This window comes from Falco rusticolus, chromosome 15, assembly GCF_015220075.1.
Source record: "Falco rusticolus isolate bFalRus1 chromosome 15, bFalRus1.pri, whole genome shotgun sequence".
Classification (NCBI taxonomy): Eukaryota; Metazoa; Chordata; class Aves; order Falconiformes; family Falconidae; genus Falco; species Falco rusticolus.
Genome location: NC_051201.1, coordinates 260,429 through 271,417, shown reverse-complemented (window position 1 = coordinate 271,417; position 10,989 = coordinate 260,429). Strand labels below are relative to the sequence as shown.

General features: G+C 44.5%; 1 protein-coding gene across 4 annotated transcripts in view; it reads left to right on the top strand.

Moving 5' to 3' along the window:
• Positions 1 to 1,022: 1,022 nt before the first annotated feature.
• Positions 1,023 to 10,989, top strand: part of AP1G1 (adaptor related protein complex 1 subunit gamma 1) — a 51,851-nt gene continuing 41,884 nt past the window's right edge. For 2 of the 4 annotated variants that reach the window (XM_037408618.1, XM_037408615.1), the window contains exon 1: positions 1,025 to 1,308. The gene's annotated coding sequence lies outside the window, so the exon portion shown is untranslated. Of the gene's footprint in view, positions 1,309 to 3,767; positions 3,817 to 10,989 lie in introns of those variants that run through there. The other 2 variants (XM_037408619.1, XM_037408616.1) reach the window with 2 other exon arrangements.

Here is a 10,989-nt window from a genome sequence, read left to right as displayed (position 1 = left end):
CCAGGCTAGCCCCTGGGCGGTGATACCGGCCGGCACTGCTCTTCGGCGGGGAGGGCGTGCTGCTGGGCCGGCCGGAGGGGCGGGGCGCCGCCGGGGGCGCAGGCTTCCACCGAGACCTCGGCCCGGGCGGGCGGATCGGCTGCGGGGGAGCGAGCTCCTGCGGGGAAAGGCCGTGCCCAGTCCCCAGCCGCAAAGGCCGAGCCGTCCCGGGGCGCCTGCCGCGCCCGGCGCCTCAGACCGGGCAGCCGGCCCGGTTCTCACTGCGGGGGGCCGGTGGTGGAGGAGCTCCTGCCCCACCGCCCTCTGCGCAGCCCTTCCACCTTCTGCCTAAACGTACCCCTCACCCTGCCTCGCACCCGGCGCCCTTGCTTGTCTTGGTGCCGCCAGCAAGCTCCTACGAGTGCGCGGCTTCTCGTTGTTCATCGGTTTGTGATGTGATAGAAGATCCTGGCAAGCACGAGAAGTTGCCCGGAGCGGGGCCTCGCCAGTTCCCGTTCCCCATCACACGTCAAAGTCTCTCCCACCCCGAACTCCGGGACTCGGGCTCGAGCGGCTGCGCCCCTTACGCCCGAGCACCGCCCGCCCCGCGTGACCCCTCACACGGGTCTGGGGTCTCGCCCCCGCCGCTGGCAAACAAGCCCGGGCCGCTCCTCTGGTGCCGCTGCCAGCACACGGCCATGTCCGCCGCAGGGCTGGTCTCAGAACAACGTCCTCGCACATCTATAGATCAGACACTGCTTCGTGCCTGCTGCCGCCTCCGAGGCGTGGAGCCGAGCCTCTGATGTCAGGGAAGCGTGACGCTGTCCCCGGTGTCACTAGCGGACGCTTAAGGAGCGCAGGGGGGCTGACAGCAGCCTCCCCGCGGGAAACGCCGCGGGCCTCCACCCGGCAGATGGGCCCCGGAACGCTAGTTGCGGGCGACGCGACCCGGCCGGCCTCGCCGCGGGACAGCGCGCGTCGTGACACCGCCCCCGCGTGACGTCATCACTGACTGCCACGGTAGTGACGGTCGGCTTCTCGCAAGGCCGACCTCGCGGATGCTTCCGCCATGAAAAATAGTGCGAGCTGTCTTTTCCGCCTCGCCGCCGCCGATGCCGCACCGTTCCCCCGCTGCCCCTTCTGAGGCTGACGCTCCGCTCTGCGCCCCCCCCTCCGCCTCCCCGCGGCTGGTAGTGAACGGCAGGCCTAGAGGAGAGCGCCAGCGTGCGGATCCCTCCGCCTGCGGTATCGGTGCTGCGGCCGCGCTGTCGCCATTTTGAATGCCTGGCTCCTGCCGCTGCTGCTTCCTCTGCTCCAGGGACCGGCCCGGTGAGTGCGTCTGTGGCGCCCTCCGCCCCCGTCTGCCCCCGCGCCGGTGTTCGCCGCTCGCCTGCTCCCCTCACCGCGCCGCTGGCCGGGCTGGACGTGCGCTGCCGCGGCCCGTGAGTTCCCGGCCGCCCGGGGCCCCCGCATGCCCGTGCTGGCGCTCCTGCCCGCCATCGAGCCCCGCGGCCGGGCCGCCACAGCGCCAGGGGCACTAGTGCCGGCGGCAGCCGCCCGGTGTCCACCCGCGGCCCTGCCGCCGCGGCCCGTGCCCCCCGCCTCCGCCGGGCCTGGCTCAGACTCTGCTCTGCGCTCTCGGGCCGGCTCCCGTCTCCAGCGGCGCAGCGGAGCGCCCCGGAGGGGCTCCGGCTTCTACCCGCTGGGCAGGAGCTGCTGGCAGGGCCCCGCCGCCACCGGGCCCCGGGTGGTGCCGCCTCCCGGCGGGAGAGCGTGGGCCTGCGGGAGTTCTGTCAGCGTGGAGCAGAGGGACCTGGGCCGTGCCGGAGGTCCTCGGCGCCTTGGGAGCCCAGCCCTCCGTGCTCTCTCCCTGCTTGCGCCGCGCAGCTGCTCCGGGCCTTGGCTGGCATCTCTCGTACTTGCCGCGTTTGCGTGTTGTTCCGCCGTTCCACGGCTTTCGGTGGAAGCGCAAACTGATCTCTGGGCAAAGGCATTTGCAGGGTTTGTGTTAGCCGTAGACGCTGTGAGAATCGGTCTGTGAGGACAGTTTCAAGTCCCTTCTTCGGGATTGGTCGAGTTCTCTTTTTTTTTTTTTTTTTTTTCCTTCTCACAAGCTATAAGACAAATCATAAGTTTTTTTTATAGTAAGCATTGTTTGTAAAGTTGGAAGCTGGAACAGTTGTGTGGTTTACTACATTGTAAATGATGCGTACAAATGTTTAGTAGAGTATTATAGTTTCTGATGCTTGATATGTTAATGGAACAGTATGGAATTCCAGTGGAACGCCTTTGGAAGGGTGACACTTCACGTGCGTGACCAGAAGGTGTGTTTGACTTATACTTGCTTAAAGTAATATATCTGTGTATTTTCCCCTGCATAGTGCCGCTAGCATCTTACCTTTAAAATGGCAGAGATTTTTGTGTTGTTAACTTTTCTTTTACTTTTTCCCATTCTGCTTCTGTGTGATAGTGCATGGCTGGTATTTCTGTGCCAGTTTTCTCCACCCCTTTTCTACACTATACTTGTTATTTTTTCCTTTGTTTATTTGCATGTCCTGTTCTATTGCCATATCCTTTCTTTTGCCTACTTATGTGCATGCTGGTATTTGGCACAGGATTTGAAAACTTTATTGGGTACCTGAGAACACAGTGAAGGTGAGAATATTTTTTGGTTTTTTTTCTGAGGGGTTCAGTGTGAATCCCTCATTTCTTCCATGGTGGGAAAAAGAGGGGAAGGTATTTAAATTCCTGTGAGCTGAGAAGGGAAAAGCAAGTCTGGGGTAATTGTTTTGTGAAGGGATCTTGCTATTCTGTCTCTAGTATGTAAGATAACTTTCAGATTTCCTCCTTCTTTGATAAAAAAGCATTTAATTTTTTTTCCCCCTGAAGGTGGTATGATAGGAATGAAGGGTTCATGCAGTACTTTTGTTGCAGTGTCCCAGTGAGAGAATAAGGGATACCAAAATGTTCTGATTCTTGATAGCTCGTTTGTATGCAGAGTTTTGCAATGGCATAATTGTAAACTAAAATGAGGTCAGTAAGTTTGTCAGGCGATTGTGTAAAAAGGTTGTGAACAGCGGCAAAGGAACTGAAGTTGCCTGTTCTTAGGCACGCAGGTAGAGTGCACTGGTTATTGCAGTTCAGATTTGGAAAGTCACCTTTTAAAGTATAAGAGCTCATAAAAATCTTAACTGCTTCTAAAGTTGATGGCACTTATTCAGTAAAGCTTCTTGTGCCTCTTTAGTATGTATATTTGTTTTTATTTTTGAGTTGGCAATGTATATAACTTCAGGAGATGGGCTGTTTAATTTCTTTGTATTTTTCAATAACGGCAACCTCTTCTGATGGAAAGTGATGTTAATTTATTCTAGATGATACTTAGCTATTATCTGAGAAAAAGGATCTGGGCTGCCTTGGTAGCAGTATTTCTTCATTGGATGAGAGTTTTGGCATTAATAAGTGAGTATATGATGAGGCTCTAACTTGAAAAACAGAGTTAGGGTAATGTGAGTACAAGTGAATCTGCTAATAGCATAAGTAGTAGTATTAGCCTTTATCTGCTGTTCGACAGAGATGTTGTAGGTAAAATCTAACATTAGAACTTCCTAGGGCAGAGCTGAAGTTACTTGGTATATTGTAAAGTTTATATTAATGAATGTAAAAATGTGTTGTCTTGTCTTTCATCTGGCATTAACCAAGGTAAAGAAAGGTGCAGAGGTTTTTGTCACAAAGCAGTAGCTAATTATATTTTTTTTTATTAACTCTGCAGGCAAGTGAACGGGAAGTAAAATAACGAGATGACCTTACAGATCAAAATAGTTAGAAAACTAGAAGCAGGTGAGAAATACAAAGGTAATGTAGGTTAGTAGTGATTGAAGTATAGAACCAGAAGCCAGCAAATGTGGCATTCTGATCTCATTTGTTATACTGATCTGCTATGTAGGTGTGCTTGCTCTTCCAATGATTCATTTGTTAACTTCTAAAAAAAAAAGAGAAATATTTATTTTCTTTGACAAGTGTTGAGGTTAATATTTGTAATGGCTGTTGAAGCCAGTTCAGGAGTTGTTTGCTTTGGTGTATGTGTTGTTATGCAGCAATGGGAACCTCATCAAAAGCACTTACCTGGTCTCACTGACTTCTGTTGTTGGGCTGTAACCATAGGAAGTAAAGAAAAGAGAGGTAGGGGTGCATTCAGTTCCACAGGCTTGTGGGATCTGTTCAGACTGAAAGTCTTCAAGAACAGTGTAACATCCCTGGTCACTATCCTGTCTCCTCTCTTGTCCTCTCAGCTTGAGCAGCCTGGTGGCGTGCATCTTGAATAGTCTTGTGCTACATTTCTAATTTAATGAATGTAACTGGAAATGGGATCATTGCTGCTTCTGAGACTTTTTTTTTTTAGCTCTTGGTTTGGGGCATTTTTTTCCTTTACTTAACCTCTTCCCCCCTCATAGTGCCTTTGTATAATGCAGAATGTAACATTGATGCCATTTATTATCACCCTGTATTTTGAAGCCCCCTGCTGCCTTAACTTTTTTTTGTTTTCTGATGTTACTTTCTACTTCCTAGTTCTCTGTTGTGTTAAATAGCTTTTTCTCAGGAGAGCTTTTTTTCTCCACTTGGAATGGTGTATGGGTGGTTGCTTTTTCACTCAACTCTTTTGTGTTGGCCTTTGCCCTTCTTTGCCCTTGTTGGTGATGATGGTGCTCCTTGCTTAGGTGTTTACTGTTTTCTGTATAAATATTGATAGTGCTAAGCTATGTACCAATGTCTCTGCCTTTTTGTTTACAGCTTCATTTCTTTTTGCAGTGTGTATTTCTTCCTTTACTGCAAATATGTCTGGCTTTTCCCCCAAGTATCTGACAGAAGTGGGGAGGCCCACTAATAGTAGTATGGAGTTGAGGCTATCGATACCTTGTAGTTAACCATGGCAGTTACTCCTTCTGTGTATTCCAGATGTGTCTTCTGCTTTTGTGTGCAGGAGGCTCGAATCAGTGACATTGAAGTAAGCAGGGGAGTTCTGCTACTGCTTTCAGTTGGGAGTTGGGTCAGGCTTTAATTATGTAACTTCCTAAAAGCTGTTTTTGCTTGAGGAATGTGGTTACTTATGTGTGTATTGGGGTGGAGCAACTTAAGTTGTGTATTTTAGAAGTTTGAAAACGTAAGCTTCTTTAGTCTTGGGTTGCTGTCTAAGATGAACAAAGTTCAGAAATACTATTTACAGGAAGAGCTATAACTGGGTGTGTATCTTGAATTGAAAATTCAGACAATTTTCCCAAACAGTGAAGCCCTTCTGTGAAAAATTCCATGAGCTTTGCTGGGTTTTTATGTCTTAATGTTTACAGAATGTAAGGCTAAATAATAATGGAATTTTAAAACTTGTCCAATCACATAGTAATTTGTCCTAAACAAGTTGTTCAACTTTTTTTTTTAAGTTACTTCATTAATATATTGAAAAAGTGGTGTGAGGTGGGTGTTGGTGGGTTTTTTTGACATAAGCTAACATTTCTAAATAGTTTCCAAAGGGAAGGATCTCAAATCAATTGCACGTTTAAGGCTAGTAAGTTCTTTAGTCTTTACGCTGCAATTCCTGAGAGAGAAATATAGCTTCGCTGAAGTAAAACTTAAGCATTTTACGTGTGGGTTTTGGCAATATTAGTTGCTTCTTGTAAATACAAAAGGTTATTTGGTGAACAATCGTATTTGTATTCTAAGAGAGACTTCTAGTAAGGTTCTATACTTAAATATTTTGGGCATAAGAGTGTATTGAATGAAATCTGTAAGTTTGAAATATGAGAAGCTTAACTAGTAAAAGACTGTAAAAGGTGAGAAAGTTATTTAGAAGCATAACTTAGATGAAAACAGAATGTTTTAATATAGCACAATTTTTGTTTTCTTCATAGTTTTTTTTTCACTTATGGGTAGTTTACCAGGAGTGAGTTGCATAAAGAAAGAATACCTTTTCCTGTTGGTCCAAGGGAAGAATTAATGAATAGCAGAGGTAGGAGAATTATTGAGCTAACACCTTTCGTGCAATCCAGAGACTAGGAAAAAAGGTGGAATTCTTTATTTTTTTAAAAGGAATTTAGACAGCAGCCACCGATACCACTGGAACTAATCTGAGGTATCTAATTCTTTCTGAAGCTTTGATCTTGATAGTAGGCTACTCTAACAAGCAAGGCCTTCAAAATGAGAAGGGGAAGCAGACTTGATGAAGTAGAAGAATTTTGCGTTTACTCCTACCAGTAAATATTAGCGGGTAGGCTCTTTCCAGGTAGTAGAGGATCACTCCTGATTTCTAGAGCTTGTAGTTTGCGAAGAAATGGCATAGAGAAACTGCTGCTGTAAACAAAATGAGGAAAGAGGTAACTACTTTTGAAAATTGCCTTGTCATTTATGTTAATGTGCAAAGAATAAAAACATATGCCTGTACTGGTGAAAAATGCTAACTGGTTCTGAAGAACAAGACTTGCTACTTTGAAGGAAGTTATAAGCAGCGTTTAGACAGTGAAATTTAAACTTCAGGTCTGTTATTACTAGATGATATGGTGGTTCCCTCTCTGTTAGTTATCTTCTTTAGTGAAGTGTGTGTGGTTGTGTATCAAGTCCCAGTAAGATTTTGATACCATAACTGTTTTGACTGCTTTGGCAGAGCCATGCTATGGTTACTCTGCATATTGTCCATACTCTGTTTATACGATCAGGAAAATCATAAATACTTGCCAATAAATCATCTTCTAGGGCTTGCTGGAGCCCTTTCCATTCTTTGTGTCTTTTATTGTGCTGTGGCTTCCTAGAGTGACAGCTCTGTATCCATGGAGGACATGAGCCCTTGTGCCCGTCTTGCAATTACAGCTTGTCGTTGTGCTCAATGAGTCTAGTCTCCACTCATGGATTGCTTGGCAGCACGTGTGTGGAAAAATGTTTGTTTCATGATGTTCTGCAATCTGTCAGAATCCTAGAAAATTAATACATAAGTATGGCTGAGAGCTGATTTAATTAACTAAGGGGGGGGCAGGGCACTTCTTATGTGTGTATAACCACTAGAAAGGAACAAGAAGAGTGGAGTTGTTGCTGTCTTCTTTCAGTTAGCAGTGTGTTGGTTTTTTTTCTTCGTCTGTACATCTGCAAGCACATACTGGTTTGAACTACATCATATGAAGTGGTTGCTGTCTTGTGTGAATTAATATTTTCCATCACCTCTTTTGCCTGTTTTTTCACCAAGTCTGCAAAATGCATGCTTCTGGTCCGCCATCGTGCCACTTCTAGTCATGGCATTGTGAGCTTACTGGTTAAGTTACGGCATGCCTGTGGAGAGGAGTCATCCCGAGGAACATGGGGTCATCCAGGAAGTGGTGTGAATGCCTTCCTGAGTATGAAAATATGTGGACCTCGGGGGGTGAGAGTGAGACTGAGGTTCTGAGTGACTTGATAACAACGTTGTGATAGGTGCACAAAACCTGGTTTGTTAGCTTGGATGGCTTGGATGTAGGTTTATTAGCTTTCCTGACCCATACAAGCTATGGATCTTTGCCTGATGACCAAGGAACACATGATGCTAATCTTAGAGCTCTGGGAGAGACTAACAGGCAGGATGTGAAACACAAGTGCTCAGACATCCCCAGCTCCTTCATTTAGATGTTTGAGCTGCACATGCAGCTGTGTTTTTTCAATTAAGTGGTAATAATCTACGCCGGCAGTCCCTGCTGGCTTGGCTTCTCCCAGTTTTGTAGTTATTTAGTCAGTAAACTTCTGTCTGTCAATACCATCTTAATGCTTGTCACCTGATGTAGTCAGTGATCTAAGAGCTGCAATTAAAGTTTTTGTAGGCAACACATGGCTCTTCAGTTGTATGTGTTCTGCATGTGCCTCTAGTAGGAGTAGTAGGAAGCCATTCTATGCATTGTAGTGAAACTGGCCATGTTTGTTTCACCTTGCTGCTGCTTGTGATAATGCTGCAGCAACAGAGGCATTTAAGCTATTGTGCCTGCAGAGTCCCAGGGCAGCCTGTATTATCTGTGACGTATAGGTGGGAACTGAGACAACAAGCTGGTCTAGGAGAACTGATTTGCTGGTGGTTATGTGGAAGGTATGTCTGACTGTCTTTCAGATGTGCCACAGTTTCTGAGAGATCGACTGAAAAAGGAAGAACTGCTTAATATTTTTTGAAGGGTTTTTTTATGTTCCTAAACTTCTTGATCTTTCTTCCTGTCTTTATTCTTCTTCTCAATTGATGTTCATAATTCTTTTCTCAGTACCTCAGCATGGATGGGATGCATTAATTTTTTTCTTACTAAATACTCTGGTGACACCTAAAGACCACGTGCCTGGGATAGAACTCTGTTTTGTTGGTATATGTGATACATGGCAGAGAGATATGCTAGAAGTCTGACAGATAACCAAATGTGTAAAAAAAAAAAAACCAAACAAAAACAAAAAACAAAACAACAACAAAAAAAAACCCAAAACCAAAAAAAACCCCAACAGATTAATAGGGGGGAAAAAAAGAAAAATTATTGTTGCTTACATCAGTGCTTGTGGATATGTGCATGTGGAAAAACTGAGATTCTCATGTTGAAATCTGTGAGAAATACTCCCAAATTGAAATATCACAAGAACTCTTGGAACAGATAGGTAAAATTAGTAATAAATTGCCAATAGAAAGGGAAATTTACCAGTATCTCTGAAGGAACACAACATTGTTCAACTTGTAAATAAAGTATTGATTAAGAGTGACATATCAGATTTACAACAAGAGTATAGGTGATGGTTTGAGTGATGCCAAGGACCTGGGAACTGTGTGGTTCTTGACAAGTTCTCAGTAAATGTATAAAGGTTGTCTGCATTATAGAACTGTTGGATTTTTCAGAAATCTTGACAGAGCCTTTAACCAAAAGCTTTTGTTGTGTTGTAGCACAGTTTTTCAAGGGAGGTCTTACTGTGAATTAATAGCTAGCTAAGGAGGAAACAAAAGTGACCAGACAATGATAGAAAATCTGTCTGGTTTTGTAATAGGAAGTGGTTATTGAGAGGCACTCTGTGAAACTGTGCCGTTAGGCGTGTTCATAAAGTGATCTGGAGAAGAGGGAATAGTGAGGTGACTGTTTCATCCTAAAGCTGTGAAAGGATATTGTGATACTAAGGAAGAATGCATTAAGAATGTAAAACAAATTCATTGTCAATAAATGCAAAGCAGTGCCTATGCTGGAAGGAAATTACTGCGAAGGTACATGCATAGTGAAAGGCTCTAAATAAGTTGTCACCCAAGTCAGAGGCCTTAGAGCTCTCTGTAGGATCTTTATGCAAAATGCCAACTTAACAGTAGCCAAACAGGTGAAGCAACTTCAAACATTTTTAACATTCTAAGAGCAAAGAAAAAAATTCTCTTTTATGTGGACTTGTGCATCTGTTGCTTGAGTACTTTTTATAGGTCTACTCTTTGTTTTTGAAGAAAGAAAAAAAAATTCTGAGAGGTGCAGAGTCATATGAAGGAATTGCACAATGTTGTGCAATGGCTCCATACAGGAAGAGATTGGAGTAGGACTCTGCTGCCTGGAAAGGGAGGTGGCTGAATGGTAGATACAATTAAAGGCTGTAAAATTATAGATGGCATAAAATTAGTTAATAGGTGATTAGTACTTCCTTTCTCATGGTGTAAGAACTTTGTTTAGTATCCATTACTTGGTCAGACAGCAGGTTTAAAGCAAAAGGAATTTTTAAATAGAATTTTTAGTTCATTATCACCATGGGTATGAATGGGATAAACATTGGATGCTTTCAAAAATTGATTAGGTAATTCCATAGGTCTGTAGAGAGGTGCTATGTGGAAAGGTACTGTCTGTAGTTCAGGAAGTCCCTTAAGTTGCAGCAAACCTTGGAAGCAGGGAAGGTATCACGGAGATGTATTTTCTCTGTTAATTCCCCTATATACCCGCTGCTTCCCATCCTGAGACTGGATACTGCGTTAGATCAGGTTTGTGCCTTACTGGGCATGGCGGCTGCATGTTCTCTGCAGTTTCCCATTTATGCCCTGCACCGCATCAGTACAGGGCAACAGATAGCTCATCATGCCATCTGTTAGTCGGAAAGCGCTCACCACATTGCTGAAACTGTTTGGGTATATGTGTATTTTGTGGTGTGAATAGTGATACTTGACAGAAAATCAGGAGGAATTATGCAGAATATGCCAGCAGACCATTAATGGGATACAGTAGACACTGGAATACTTGGTAGTAAGTTCATGTTAATCTGTTCTGGAATGTTTCTGAATTTGAGTGTTCTCATGTCGCAAGTTTCTTCACACCTGCAAACTTAAATTTACTTGAAATGTTGGAAGATTAAAAACAAGATGAGATTTCCAGTGTGTTAGTGTGCAGAAGAATCGTAAAGTTGCTGAAGGAAGAAATCAAATACCTGGTATAAGAATTGCTTGGTCATAAGAGAACGCTTTCTTGTGGAAGGGGGGGAAGAAAAGCCACCCTGATGCATTGCATGAGAATTACTATAGCACTGAAATGCTGGTAGTGTGTACAAGAAAGAAGCTCAAGCCCCAGGAATAAGCATGTGAAGTGATTTGTGAGGGTGTGAGGGGGAGACATTATTTTATATAAATGAGTGTGAAAGTTTTTTTTTTTTTAGGGAAGAATTGAAAGCAAAGGTGTATTTTTAAAAAAGCAGAATGATTTAATATTGACTTAAAAAAATAAAAGAAGACTGAGTATGGAGTTGCACCACAAGGATGGAAGTTCTGAATGTTGGAAAGTAAATCATAGCTTTGTCTTTTGCCCATCAGAGCAATTCTGAATTGTTCTACCCTTATCAGGCAGGAAGCCTGTGTCATACACAGTTGCTCTTAGGAAGTAGTTCAGGTTGGACTGTGTCTGTAGTAACTGCGCATTAGTGTGTTACACAGATGAAAAGAGGAGGTAGCCTCATAATTTGGCTATCATCTGATTATGAGTCTTGTTCTTCAGTTCTTTGCTTTGTGAAATGCTGCTTTCTGCTTGCTTTCCT